Consider the following 15,915-nt stretch of genomic DNA (forward strand, 5'->3'; position numbering starts at 1 on the left):
GTGCAAAATAGAAATCCAAGGTGTGGCAACTGAGCAAAATGCTCAAAAGTTAAGAAAAAGCAATAACATGCCTATGCACATCTGTGGACACACAGATGCTCCTTGGGGACAAGGAATGGAAAGGAGCTCACTGTGCAGTAGAGTCCCATGCCAAAAACAAGACAAAAAAGTGTCAAGACATCGCTCCTGTCAGACCCAGAGGGAACTGGCCCGCCTTAGAGAATTCCAGAGCTGGAGGGAGCGATGAGTACACGCAGTGGCCCTGCCAAAAGCACCTATGACTAGAGTGGCCTTCTCTGTGTGACACTCCGGGGCAGAATCTCACTGCGAATATTTGTTAAGAAGCACTGACATTTAATACACTTTGCTCATTGTCTCAAAGCCATTAGTGCATGGTTTAGTGAAGCAAGGGCTAATTCTTCCAGCTGTGATTATGTAATGTAAGTAAACAGGTTTTTTTTTAAAAAAAAGCAGAAAAGGAGAGGGAAACTACAGACTATTAAGCTACAGAGCCAGTTGACAATTCTGCCCCATTTTCTGAGGGAAGCCGAGGAGAAAAAGCTGAAAATAGATACTGAGAAGGAAATGATAGAAATGCGAATCAGAAGATCCACACCTCTAGGCTAGAGCTTGATTAGGATTGAAAGTAGAGTCACTTAACACAATTATGATGAAGTGACTGTAATTAGGTTAAGGGAAATTTAGAGTGTAAATATTTCAAGGATACCTAGACTTGTATCAGTTTCCAAGTGGAGATGTTAAGCAGAGAGTGAGCACTGCTCTGAGAGTCTTATTCATCGTGTGGATAATTGAGAACCTGGGAGGAGTGTTTTGTCTTAGCATGGTCCCTTCTGAGCACCTTATGTACCACTCCTGAGCCCGTTAGCTCCCGCCAGTCCTTATATTTATCCCCTGTGCAAAGGCCCTCCCTGTGCCAGACTCTCTGCCTTGCCTGGTTTCCACCCATGGTCTACAGCAGTGATCGCCCATCACCTCCAGTAACATCCCAACAGACCTTTCTCCTTTCCAAGGCCTGCACTCTGACAGAAGCAATTTTTAATGACATTTCGAAGTAAATTGAATAGAGCTTGTAACAGCAACATTACATGATTGTACCTTTTGTGGTCATGTTTTCAGAGCCCATGGCATATAGAAAAGGGCTTTACTTGGTAAACTACATCCTGTGGAGATGTCAAGGAGAAAATTCAATTTGCCTTCAGTTGTCAGCGCCAACGGTATCTGTCATGCCCACAGCACACATTTGAAAGCTCAAGCTGCACAAAGAATCCATGCTGACCTTAGAGTAACTGTGTGTGTGCTGGTGAGGTTGAAAATGACTCTGGTATATGGATACCAACCTCTCCTCATCAAGGCATCATGGAGGAAGATGAAAGTATGGATCATCAAATATAACTTTGTTTTATCCATGTGAAGATTAAGACTTGATGACTGAAGGTTTTGCAACTAACTGGTTGTTTGGTCTTAGACAAGCCACTTAATTTCTTAGAGCCTCTGGGTCCTCATCTGTAAAACAGGGATACAGAAATTGCCTACCTAATGGGGTTGTTTTGAGGCATTGAAAGTCCATCATAATCCAACCATTAGTGGCCTCTCTTGTCTTGCATCATTTCCCCAAGCAAACCCTTTGCTCCATCTAAACTGGTGTGCCCAGGAGATCTTACACATGCCATGTCCTGCTCACTTGGTTTTCCCTTCCCGCAATGTCAATTCCAGTTTTTTTTTTTTTTTTTTTTTTTTTTTGCGGTACGCGGGCTTCTCACTGTTGTGGTCTCTCCCATTGCAGAGCACAGGCTCCGGACGCGCAGGCTCAGCGGCCATGGCTCACGGGCCCAGCTGCTCCGCGGCATGTGGGATCTTCCCGGACCGGGGCACGAACCCGTGTCCCCTGCATCGGCAGGCGGACTCTCAACCACTGCTCCACCAGGGAAGCCCTTAATTCCAGTTTTTTTCTGCTTGTCCAAGGAGTACAAAGCTTTCAAACTCCCTGAATCCCATCGTTTTCATGAAGCCTTCCTACACTATCTTAGCTTTGATGATTGCTGCTCCCTTGAGCTCCTGTAGCCTCTTATCAAGTGTTTAAAACAACCCACTCAGACAGTTTAATGTTTTGTGCCTATAACATAGATATTTAAAAAATAACTCCAGTTGCAATTTCACTTCTTGTTAATTCTGTGTATTTTTCCATAATGTTTTCTCTAACAGGATAAGACCAAAAGGCTAAAATGAAGAAAGGAGGAGGCTATGACCTAAGGAATGTCCCTTCCTGGAGAGAAGAGAAAATTGGAAGACCTTCTGGTACCGGGTGGAAGAGGTGAGAGAGTTCAGATGCAAATGACTTTCCCTTCCTCTCTCTGGGATCAGATATTGAGGATGGTCGTGGACCAGTGGACAGGATGATAGAAGCATAAAGATAGAAAATATATGAGCTGGTGTCCTGCTTTCCTCACACATGCCGCAAAGACACTGTAACCCCCGTGGAGCAGCCCAGAATTTGATATGGCACCCCAGCCTATGAGGTATCCAGATGGTAGGGTAAGAATTGCTAAAAGAATTGCCAAAGAGATGGGCCTTAGTTCTCTACTAAGGGGATGCAGAAGTTATATGTGGTTCTCAGGCACTGGGGCACTTGGAAGATGCTGGCTATTGAGCTCAGAAGGCCAAGGAGGTTGTTCATAATAGAAGTGAAGAGATACTACAGCAGAGGGCAGGGCAGGCCACCCACGCTGGGGACCTCAAAGCAGTTGCAGATGCCTTAGAGGACCAGTGGTTCCAGTGAGATCCAGGGTACGGCTACACTAGTGAGCAAGACATTAGTCTTAAACTTTAGTGAGAGAAAGACCCAGAGGAGGCCAGTCACAGACCCATCAACAGCAGAGGCAGCAGGAAATGGAAGGAAACAAGGGGAAGAAGCATAGCTTCCCCTAGGTTTTAACTCTTTCTCTCCCACATCTCCCCATTACCTTAGTTGGACAAATGCTTGAAAGCAAGGTGAGATAGGTTATAGGAAATGAGAGTTAAGGTTTTTTTCCTCTCTCCCTCCTCCCTTCCTCCCCTCTTCCTTTGCACATCTGATAAGTAGTGAGCAAATTCTGTATATCTTGTCTCCACACATAGATTAGAAGTTGTGTTTTCAATACAGTGGGTGCTTCATCAATGTTGTCAGCTCTGCAGAGTTTGAACAAGTAAATTACATCTTCATCTGTAGAAGCAGTGGTGGTGGTAATAATAATTGCTCCTGTCTGTTGTAAGGGGGCCATGCAGGGTAGTAGATGGAGAGGAAATTCTGGATCCTGACTACCTGGGTTTGCATGCTGGGCCTGCAATTGACTAGCTGTGGGAGGAATCACTCAACCTCTCTTTGCCTTGGTTTCTTTAGCTGTAAAGTGATGATAGTTCCTAGGACTGTTATAAGCACCAAATCAACTAATACATATAAAAAATGTAGACTGGTACTGGACTCACACTAAACACTTGAAAACATTTTGACTTTTGACTTATATGCCAGGCAGTGCTATTTTTGTCTCCATTTTACAGATGAGGAAACAGAGGTGCAGAGATATTAAGTGACTTGCACACGAACACACAGCTAGGAAATGATAGAGCCAGATTCCAAAGCAGGCAGCCTGAGCTCACAGACCACACACTCTTCGCCATCTGCTTGGTAGAGAAGAGGTCAGGTGGAAATCACTTACTTCCTATTAATCCTCAAGTCCCTCACTCTATGAGTACCATCTACTTGGGCCATTCTGTTAGCGACTTCTTCTCTTCCAAGCCCACTTAGGTAGTGACAATCTACAGGCCCTTAAGAACCTTCCTACTTGGTGTATTATGGATAAGAAAAAGAGAAACAGAAAGTTTCTTTTACTGTGTTTATTCTCTCCAGAATTTAAAGTTTCTTAAAATTAAAAATTTAAGTTCCCATTATTTTCCCAGGTTATTCATAGTCTTATTAGATTGAAGAATTTTATTTTGCAAATGATTTTTTTTTTGTGTGGTACGCGGGCCTCTCACTGTTGTGGCCTCCCCCATTGCGGAGCACAGGCTCCGGGAGCGCAGGCTCAGCGGCCATGGCTCACGGGCCCAGCCGTTCCACGGCATGTGGGATCTTCCCGGACCGGGTCACGAACCCGTGTTCCCTGCATCGGCAGGCAGACTCTCAACCACTGCGCCACCAGGGAAGCCCTTTATTTTGGACCCTTTAGGAAGTTTAGATACAATAGACTAAGCAGAAAATATTAGTAAAATTAGATGCCATTTATTAAGCGTATACTGCTGACAAACACTACATTGTATCTGTTCTTCACAATGGCCTTGAAAATTTAGTATTACTGTTTAGTTTTAAAGGTGAGGAAACCAAGGGTCTTTATAATAGCTAGGAATCCTGGGGAAAAGTTACATTTATATACATATAAAATTATATATGCATTACCAGTAATCCTCTGGAAAAATAGTTATGAGAAGCAGATTTTAAGAGATTTAAGAAAATGATGTTTATAAATTATGAAAGAACAGTGTCCATGGCTATGAATATGGGATGACACAGTGATAATTTAATTTTCTGGTGGCCACATCAATATGCTTCTTAATTCAAACTTGAAATCTGCATGGAGTTAACCTGGTTATTCCCTGGAAAGATCCTTTGCAGATCCTTGCTCTAAGGCAAGACAATAAAATTAGGAAGACAAATGAAATTAGAAACCCCAAGCTCAGAGGAAGAACAGGGCTCACAAACAAACTGAGGAAAAGGGTAGATGTCACAGGGTGAGGGTTGCTGGGAGACATCTATTTGATTTTCTTTCCTGAAGCTCCCGGTGTGGTGTTCAGTGTCAGATAAGCATTATTTTCACAATATTCTGTTAGAAATGGAAGCAGCTGACTTGAAAGCTGCTGGGGCTTCCTCGGCTAGGCTACGGAAGGTGCAGGGTCTTGGGAAGATGATTTAAGACAGTTTGGTTCTCCATCTCTGGCTTGCCTCTGAATCACCTGGAAGGCTTGTAAAAACAGATTGCTGGACCAACCCCCAGAGTTCTCAATTTAGTAAATCTGTGGTGGGCCTGAGAATTTGCATCTCTAACAAGTTCCCAGGTGATGTTGATGCTGAGAATCCAGGGACCACTCTTTAGAATCATTGATTGAGGAGAAGCTTGATTGACTTCATTCATTTTGGGTAGATTTCTTTCTTCCTTCTCCCTACTCTTAGCCTCTTATTTGTTTCAGGGTCACCTTCTTGTTCCATTGTTGATTTTGTTTTCATTGTTGATTTTGTTTTCTTTTGGGGGGAGGCAGGGTGGAAGAAATTCAAAGTCAGGCAGCCACCACTGTTCTCCCAACCCAGAAGATCCTGGGAGGCAGACTGTTCTGAGAGAAGGCTAACCCAAGGAGAACTGTATATAAATAGTTGTCCTGCCCTCTGAACTCTGAGTGTATGTCTAATTGGCTCTCAGTTTATGCTGGTGGTGGAATGAGTTCCCCTGTGTCAGGATGAAAAGTTAGGCTTCTGTCTTCAAGTGCTATAAACGTCCTCTGTTGCGTTCTACCAAGCAAGTAGTTCCCCACTTTGCATTTACTTTCCTCCGTCCCTTTTTCTTTATCCACGCCCTTGTTGAGCTCTCTTCTGTTCCTTCCTGCTTCTCTCCTGAAATAATGCAGTTGTCAAAAGCAGGTCATACTCTTAGAGCTTTCAGTCACCTGACGCCATCTCTCAGGCTTGTCAACCCCACATCCTTACTGGGGACTGTTTGATGGCTGAAGTTTCTTTTTCTTTTCTTTAAAATAAATTTATTCATTTTTGGCTGTGTTGGGTCTTTTGTTGCTGCGCGCAGGCTTTCTCTAGTTGCGGCAAGCAGGGGCTACTCTTCGTTGTAGTGCACGGGCTTTTTGTTGTGGTGGCTTCTCTTGTTGCGGAGCATGGGCTCTAGGCGCACAGGCTCAGTAGTTGTGGCTTGCAGACTAGAGCACAGGCTCAGTAGTTGTGATGCATGGGCTTAGTTGCTCCGCAGCATGTGGGATCTTCCCGGACCAGGGCTTGAACCCGTGTCCCCTGCATTGGCAGGCAGATTCTTAATCACTGCGCCACCAGGGAAGTCCCTGATGAGCTTGCATTGTGTATAATTAATGTTAGATGTATGTGTTTGTCTGACCTGGGAATAAGTTCTGGCCATTTGTGACATTTTCCCAAGGCCAAGACAAGAAAAAGATAAAAATAATAATTTAGAATGACCAGCTTCCAAACACTGTAGACACAAATGATGGCTCATGGTGTTATTTACATTTCAATATAACCATGGCTGTGGGATGCTTAGCACAATTAAACCGCTGGAGACACATCCAGCCAGTGCATCCTTTGATTCAAGCAAGTTGAATCAATATACGGTGAGTTCCTGTATTAACATGCAGCTTAGGAGGCATTTATGCTGAGCTCAAAAATCTAATTAGTGGTTTCCTGTTTGGGGTATAGTGACTGTTTATTTCATTTCCAGTTCACCTGGGTCTGTAATAACTTCTCATGCTTAATTTCCATTCAGATGGAGACACTGCCTTTCATCCCCAGCCTTTTCACAAAAGCCCCAGAAACCCAATGTACTAGCAATGGTAGAGAGTTCAAAATGAGGACCTCAGATTAAATGTTTAGGTCCCCACATCGTTAATAGAAAGGAGGTAATAAAGTTCATTACATCAACAATGAAAAGAGGATATTTGCAACGTGCTTTTCTAGGAACTTCTCTTTTGAAATGGGGTGAGCTGAGTGCTGATGGAAAAGTTGACCAACTATATTCAATATTTTATAATAACCTGTAATGGAAAAGAATCTGAAAAAGAATATATATATATATATAAAAAACTGAATCACTTTGCTGTACACCTGAAACTAACACAACATTGTAAATCAACTATACTTCAAGTAAAAAAAATCTTTGTCATTCTTGTGCCCCAAATCAACCTACAAAGTCTTTCAGAGGGAGTGTGTTAAGTTCACTAATGTTCGCAGGGCTGAAATGCTGATTCCAAAGTGTTATAATATTGCCTTAATTGTCAGATTCTGGAAGCAATAGACCATGGCTATCTAAATCTAGTATCGCCTAAAGACCTGAGCAACCAAAGGTTGCAAGGGTCTGCTCTGGACCCCATGATTTAGAGTACCCCACTCTAGTTCTCCTCTGGCCAAGTCCCTCCTCACAGGGAGAATATTTTTCTAGACCCATTTTTGGAAACCCAGGGTCCCAGAATTTCCTGTCCCAATGGCCCCACTCCTGTCTTCAGAGTCTGCACAGGCCTGTTCCCGGACCCTTTCTCTGGAGGACCGCACAAGACTGTGTCCTCCCCCAGGCCTGAGGATTGGCTAAGGCAGGCCGTTTTCAGGGAGTAGAGAGGATGCACAGAGCTTGGACAAGCAATGGAGATGTCCATACTCTTGTGAGAAGCCCCTCAAAGTGCTGACCTGAGCTGGGGTTGGGAAGACGGGGAGGGTTGGCTTGGTGGTGGGCACAGGAGCAGGAGGGATATAAGGGTGGACCACTTTTTGTTTATCCAGTCATAAGTTGATAGGTATTTGAGCTGTTTCCACCTGCACCTGTTATGAATAATGCTGCTACGAACCTTCATGTATTGTTGCTTGGTATTCCAGGATATGAATGAATGACAGTTTATCAATTACACTGCTGAGGGACACATAAATTTCCCCTTTCCCCCAGCTAACTAAAGTCTGCAATTATAAACATGTCCTCCTGTGCACGTTTGCAAAAATTTTCTCTAGAGTACATAGTCACCTTTTAAAAAATGAATAATAGTATTTCTTACTGTGATAAAATACACATAGCATAAAATTTACCATTTTAACAATTTTAAAGTATATAATCCGGTGACGTTTAATGCACTCATAATGTTGTGCAGTCATCTCCACTCTCTATTTCAAGAATGTTTTCATCACCTCAAAAGAAAACCCTGTATACATTAATTTCTTTCCAGCCCCTGACAATCACTAATCTGCTTTCTGTCTCTTTGGATTTGCCTATTCTGGACATTTCATAGAAATGGAATCATACAATATTGCAGCCTTTTGTGTCTGGCTTCTTTCACTTATAATGTTTTCAAGATTCAATCATATTGTAGCATGTTACTTCTAATGTAGTAACTATTATGGAGGGAAAGTTTCTGTCCCCCCAAAATTTGTTATGTTGAAACTCTAACCCCCAATGTAATGGCATTAGAAGGTGAGGTCTTTGGGTATTCAGTTTAGATGAACTCATGGGGATGGAGCCCCCATGATGGGATTAGTGCCCTTACAGGGAGAGGAAGAGATACCAGAGCTTTCTCTCTCCACCATTCTAGAATATAGTAAAAAGGGGGCCATCTGCAAGACAGAAAGAGGGCTCTCACCAGGAGTCAAATTTGCTAGCACCTTGATGATCTCAAATTTCCCAGCATTCCAGAACTGTGAGAAATAAATGCCCAAGGTTTAAGCCACCCAGCCTATGGTATTTTGTTACAGCAGCCTGAGCTATGGTAGTAACTAATGTGGTAGTAATACTTCATTCCTTTTCTCCCTCACTCTTTTTTATTTTTTTTTAGCATCTTTATTGGAGTATAACTGCTTTACATTGTTGTGTTAGCTGTTGCTGTATAACAAAGTGAATCAGCTATACGTATACATATATCCCCTTATCACTTCCCTCTTGCGTCTCCTTCCCACCCTCCCTATCCCACCCCTCTAGGTGGTCACAAAGCACCAAGCTGATCTCCCTGTGCTATGCAGCTGCTTCCACTAGCTATCTATTTGATATTTGGTAGTGTATATATGTCAGTGCCACTCTCTCACTTCATCCCAGCTTACCCTTCCCCCTCCCTGTGTCCTCAAGTCCATTCTCTACATCTACGTCTTTATTCCTGTCCTGCCCCTATGTTCTTCAGAACCATTTTATTTTTTTGGTTCCATATATATGTGTTAGCATACTGGATTTGTTTTTCTCTTTCTGACTTACTTCACTCTGTATGAAAAACTCTAAGTCCGTCCATCTCACTACAAATAACTCAATTTCATTTCTTTTTTTGTCTGAGTAATATTCCATTGTATATATGTGCCACATCTTCTTTATCCATTCATCTGTCGATGAACACTTAGGTTGCTTCCATGTGCTGCAATGAACATTGTGGTACATGACTCTTTTTGAATTATGGTTTTCTCAGTGTATATGCCCAATAGTGGGATTGCTGGGTCATATGGTAGTTCTGTTTTTAGTTTTTTGAGGAACCTCCATACTGTTCTCCATAGTGGCTGTATCAATTTACATTCCCACCAACAGTGCAAGAGGGTTCCCTTTTCTCCACACTCTCTCCAGCATTTATTGTTTGTAGATTTTTTGATGATGACCATTCTGACTGGTGTGAGGTGATACCTCATTTACCTCATTGTAGTTTTTATTTGCATTTCTCTAATGATTAGTGATGTTGAGCATCCTTTCATGTGTTTTTTGGAAATCTGTATATCTTCTTTGGAGAAATGTCTATTTAGGTCTTATGCCCATTTTTCGATTGGGTTGTTTGTTTTTTTGATGTTGAGCTGCTTGTATATTTTGGAGATTAATCCTTTGTCAGTTGCTTCCTTTGCAAATATTTTCTCCCATTCTGAGGGTTGTCTTTTCGTCTTATTTAGGGTTTCCTTTGCTGGGCAAAAGCTTTTTTTTTTCTTTTTTTTTTTTTTTTTGCGGTACGCGGGCCTCTCACTGCTGTGGCCTCTCCCGTTGCAGAGCACAGGCTCCGGAGGCACAGGCTCAGCGGCCATGGCTCACGGGCCCAGCCGCTCCGCGGCTTTTGGGATCCTCCCGGACCAGGGCACGAACCCGCGTCCCCTGCATCGGCAGGCGGACTCTCAACCACTGCGCCACCAGGGAAGCCCCTGGGCAAAAGCTTTTAAGTTTCATTAGGTCCCATCTGTTTATTGTCATTTTTATTTCCATTTCTCTAGGAGGTGGGTCCAAAAGGATCTTGCTGTGATTTATGTCATAGAGTGTTCTATGTTTTCCTCTAAGAGTTTTATAATGTCTACCCTTATATTTAGATCTTTTATCCATTTTGAGTTTATTTTTGTATGGTGTTAGGGAGTGTTCTAATTTCATTCTTTTACATGTAGCTGTCCAGTTTTCCCAGCACCACTTATTGAAGAGGCTGTCTTTTCTCCATTGTGTATTCTTGCCTCCTTTATCAAAGATAAGGTGACCATATATGCATGGGTTTAGCTCAGGGCTTCTATCTTGTTCCATTGATCTATATTTCTGTTTTTGTGCCAGTACCACACTGTCTGGATTACTGTAGTTTTGTAGTATAGTCTGAAATCCAGAAGCCTGATTCCTCCAGCTCTGTTTTTCTTTCTCAGGATTGCTTTGGCTATTCAGGGTTTTTTGTGTTTCCATACAAATTGTGAATTTTTTTGTTCTAGTTCTGTGAAAAATGTCATTGGTAGTTTGATAGGGATTACATTGAATCTGTAGTTTGCTTTGGGTAGTATAGTCATTTTCACAATGTTGATTCTTCCAATCCAAGAACATGGTATATCTCTCCATCTGTTTGTATTTCTTTAATTTCTTTCATCAGTGTCTTATAGTTTTCTGCATACAGGTCTTTTGTCTCCTTAGGTAGGTTTATTCCTAGGTATTTTATGTTTTTTCTTGCAGTGGTAAATGAAAGTGTTTCCTTAATTTCTCTTTCAGATTTTTCATCATTAGTGTATAGGAATGCAAGAGACTTCTGTGCATTAACTTTGTATCCTGCTACTTACCAAATTCATTGATTAGCTCTAGTAGTTTTCTGGTGGAGTCTTTTGGATTCTCTATGTACAGTATCATGTCATCTGCAAACACTGACAGCTTTTTTTTTTTTTTTTATGGTATGCGGGCCTCTCCACTGTTGTGGAGCACAGGCTCAGTGGCCATGGCTCACAGGCCCAGCTGCTCCGCGGCATGTGGGATCTTCCCAGACCGGGGCACGAACCCGTGTCCCCTGCATTGGCAGGCGGACTCTCAACCACTGTCCACCAAGGAAGCCCAACACTGACAGCTTTATTTCTTCTTTTCCTATTCGTATTCATTTATTTCTTTTTTTTCTCTGATTGCTGTGGCTAAAACTTCCAAAACTATATTGAATAATAGCAGTGAGAGTGGGCAACCCTGTCTTGTTCCTGATCTTAGTGGAAATGGTTTCAGTTTTTCACAGTTGAGAACAATGTTGGCTGTGGGTTTGTCATATATGGCCTTTATTATGTTGAGGTAAGTTCCCAACATTTTCTGGGGTTTTTATCATAAATGGGTGTTGAATTTTGTCGAAAGCTTTTTCTGCATCTATAGAGATGATCATATGTTTTTTATCCTTCAGTTTGTAAATATGGTGTATCACATTGATTGTTTTGCATATAATGAAGAATCCTTGCATTCCTGGGATAAACCCCACTTGATCATGGTATATGATCCCTTAATGTGCTGTTGGATTCTGTTTGCTAGTGTTTTGTTGAGGATTTTTGCACCTATGCTCATCAGTGACATTGACCTGTAGTTTTCTTTCTTTGTGACATCTTTTTCTGGTTTTGGTATCAGGGTGATGGTGGTCTCGTAGAATGAGTTTGGGAGTGTTCCTCCCTCTGGTATATTTTGAAAGAGTTTGAGAAGGATAGGTGTTAGCTCTTCTCTAAATGTTTGATAGAATTCGGCCGTGAAGCCATCTGGTCCTGGGCTTTTGTTTGTTGGAAGATTTTTCATCACAGTTTCAATTTCAGTGCTTGTGATTGGTCTTTTCACATTTTCTATTTCTTCCTGGTTCAGTCTCGGAAAGTTGTGCTTTTCTAAGAATTTGTCCATTTCTTCCAGGTTATCCATTTTATTGGCATATAGTCACTTGTAGTAATCTTTCATGATTCTTTGTATTTCTGCAGTGTCAGTTGTTACTTCTCCTTTTTCATTTTTAATTCTGTTTTTTTCTTAATTTACCATTTTATTTTTTAAATTATTATTTTTTAATTAATTATTTTATTTATTTATTTTGGGCTGCATCGGGTCTTTGTTGCTGCCTGTGGGGTTTCTCTAGTTGTGGCGAGCAGGGGCTAGTCTTTGTTGCAGTGCACAGGGTTCTCATTGCAGTGGCTTCTCTTCTTGTGGAGAATGGGCTCTAGGTGTGTGGACTTCAGTAGCTGTGGCATATGGGTTCTATAGTTGTGGCTCACGGACTCTAGAGTGCGGGCTCAGTAGCTGTGGTGCATGGGCTTAGTTGCTCCATGGCATGTGGGATCTTCCCACACCAGGGATTGAACCTGTGCCCCCCACACTGGCAGGCGGATTCTTTAAGCACTGTGCCACCATGGAAGTCCCTCTATTTCTGTTGGTTTGAGTCTTCTCCCTTTGTTTCTTGATGAGTATGGTTAATGGTTTTTCAATTTTGTTTAACTTGTCAAAGAACCAGCTTTTAGTTTTACTGATCTTTGCTATTGTTTCCTTCATGTCTTTTTCATTTATTTCTGATCTGATCTTTATGATTTCTTTCCTTCTGTTAACTTTGCTGGGTGTTTTTGTTCTTCTTTCTCTAATTGCTTTAGGTGTAAGTTTAGGTTGTTTATTTGAGATTTTTCTTGTTTCTTGAGGTAGGATTTTATTGCTATAAACTTCCCTCTTAGAACTGCTTTTGCTGCATCCATAGGTTTTGGGTCATTGTGTTTTCATTGTCATTTGTTTCTAGGTTTTTTTCGATTTCCTCTTTGATTTCCTCAGTGATCTCTTGTTTATTTAGTAGTGTATTGTTTAGCCTCCATGTGTTTGTGTTTTTTACAATTTTTTTCCTGTAATTGATATCTAGTCTCATAGTGCTGTGGTCCGAAAAGATACTTGATATGGTTTCAATTTTCTTGAATTTAGCAAGGCTTGATTTGTGACCCAAGATATGATCTATCCTGGAGAATGTTTCATGAGCACTTGAGAAGAAAGTGTATTCTGTTGTTTTTGGATGGAATGTCCTATAAATATCAAGTAAGTCCATCTTGTTTAATGTATCATTTAAAGCTTGTGTTTCCTTATGTATTTTCATTTTGGTTGATCTGCCCATTGATGAAAGTGGGGTGTTGAAGTTCCCTACTATGATTGTGTTACTGTTGATTTCCGATTTTATGGCTGTTAGCATTTGCCTTATGTATTGAGGTGCTCCTATGTTGGGTGCATAAATATTTACAATTGTTATATCTTCTTCTTGGATTGATCCCTTGATCATTCTGTAGTGTCCTTCTTTGTGTCTTGTAATAGTCTTTATTTTAAAGTTTATTTTGTCTGATATGAGAATTGCTACTCCAGCTTTCTTTTGATTTCCATTTACATGGAATATCTTTTTCCATCCCCTCACTTTCAGTTTGTATATGTCCCTAGGTCTGAACTGGGTCTCTTGTAGACAGCATATATACGGGTGTTGTTTTTCTATCCATTCAGCCAGTGTATGTCTTTTGGTTGGAGCATTTAATCCATTTACATTTAAGGTAATTATCGATATGTATGTTCCTATTACCATTTTCTTAATTGTTTTGGGTTTGTTATTGTAGGTCTTTTCCTTCTCTTGTGTTTCCTCCCTAGAGAAGTTGCTTTAGCATTTCTTGTAAAGCTGCTTTGGTGGTGCTGAATTCTCTTAGCTTTTGCTTGTCTGTAAAGGTTTTAATTTCTCCATCGAATCTGAATGAGATCCTTGCTGGGTAGAGTAATCTTTGTTGTAGGCTTTTCACTTCTGTCACTTTAAATATCACCTGCCACTCCCTTCTGGCTTGCAGAGTTTCTGCTGAAAGATCAGCTGTTAACCTTATGGGAGTTCCCCTTTATGTTATTTGTTGCTTTTCCCTTGCTGCTTTTAATATTTTTTCTTTGTATTTAATTTTTGATAGTTTGATTAATATGTGTCTTGGCATGTTTCTCCTGTATGGGACTCTGTGCCTCCTGGACTTGATTATTTCCTTTCCCATATTAGGGAAGTTTTCAACTATAATCTTTTCAAATATTTTCTCAGTCCCTTTCTTTTTCTCTTCTTCTTCTGGGACCCCTATAATTTGAATCTTTGTGCATTTAATGTTGTCCCAGAGGTCTCTGAGACTGTCCTCAATTCTTTTCATTCTTTTTTCTTTATTCTGCTCTGCAGTAGTTATTTCCACTATTTTATCTTCCAGATCACTTATCCGTTCTTCTTCCTCAGTTATTCTGCTATTGACTCCTTCTAGAGAATTCTTAATTTCATTCATTGTGTTGTTCATCATTGTTTGTTTGCTCTTTGGTTCTTCTAGGTCCTTGTTAAACGTTTCTTATATTTTCTCCATTCTATTTCCAAGATTTTGGATCATCTTTACTATCATTACTCTGAATTCTTTTTCAGGTAGACTGCCTATTTCCTCTTCATTTGTTAGGTCTGGTGCAATCTTACCTTGCTCCTTCATCTGCTGTGTGTTTCTTTGTCTTCTCATTTGGCTTAACTTACTGTGTTTGGGGTCTCCTTTTCGCAGGCTGCAGGTTTGTAGTTCCTGTTGTTTTTGGTGTCTGCCCCCAGTGGGTAAGGTTGGTTCAGTGAGTTGTGTATGCTTCCTGGTGGAGGGGACTGGTTCCTGTGTTCTGGTGGATGAGGCTGGATCTTGTCGTTCTGGTGGGCAGGACCACGTCTGATGGTGTGTTTTGGGGTGTCTGTGAACTTAGCATGATTTTTGTCAGCCTCTCTGTTAACAGGTGGGGTTGTGTTCCTGTCTTGCTGGTTGTTTGGCATGGGGTGTCCAGCACTCGAGCTTGCTGGGCATTGAGTTGAGCTGGGTCTTAGTGTTGAGATGGAGATCTCTGGGAGAGCGCTCACCAATTGATATTATGTGGAGCCAGGAGGTTTCTGGTGTTCCAATGTCCTGAACTTGGCTCTCCCACCTCAGAGGTTCAGGCCTGATACCCGGCCGGAGCACCAAGATCCTGTCAGCTGCATGGCAGTGAGTATGGCGGTCTCCATTCTGAAGTCAGATTATGAGGGTCTACAGTAGCTGTTCATCTAGAACAGGCTGATTTGGGAGCAATTTGTCTACAAGGCTATCTCCAGCAGCTGGTGGCTGAAAGAGTAGTTCTCCGCATGTGTTGCCAGAATCTTGAACATTTATATAGAGGTCTTCACTGGGTTCAGTCACGGATTTGGTACAGATGGTTTCAAGAACACCTTAGTCTCTCAAGGTTGTGTGCTTGAAACAGCTCCTACGCCTGAGGGTCTACAAGCTGCAGGAAGACGAGAACGCCCGGGGAGGCCTGCAAGCCATGATTCTTGCCACGAGCCCTGCTGCTGCCATCGTGGAATCCGGTTTCCCCCGCCACTCTGCAATGAGTTTTCAGTGAAGTTTTCTCTCTGTGCTGATGAGATTCATGCTACCTGAGTTGTCCAAAGCCATAGAGGACTTAATTTTGGGGCTGGGGTACAAACCCAGCAAATCTGGCTCCAAGGTCTCTGTTACGTCACCCAGTGAGGGTGGGGAAGCCTCACACCTAAACGCCTCACCCCCGCGAGCCTCCTCCTCAAACCCGCACCACCGCAGGAAGAGTCACCTGCTTCCCTCACTCTTTAAAAAAAAAATTAATAGACTTTATTTTTTAGAGCCGTTTTAGGTTCTTAGCAAACTTGAGTGGAAAGTACTGAGTATTCCTACATACTTTCCTTCATTCCATTATGGTAAAAAAAAAGTTCCATTATGTGGATATACCATGTTTTGTTTATCCATTCATCAGGTGGTTGACATTTGGGCTGTTTCTACCTGTGGCTATTATGAATAATGCTGCTACAAATATTCATGTACTAGTTTTTGTGTGGACATGTGTTTTCATTTCTCCTGTGTATGTACTTAGCAAGGAAATTGCTGGATTATATGGTAACTCA

This window comes from Mesoplodon bidens (assembly GCF_964165515.1).
Source record: "Mesoplodon bidens genome assembly, chromosome: 7".
NCBI classification, from domain to species: domain Eukaryota; kingdom Metazoa; phylum Chordata; class Mammalia; order Artiodactyla; family Ziphiidae; genus Mesoplodon; species Mesoplodon bidens.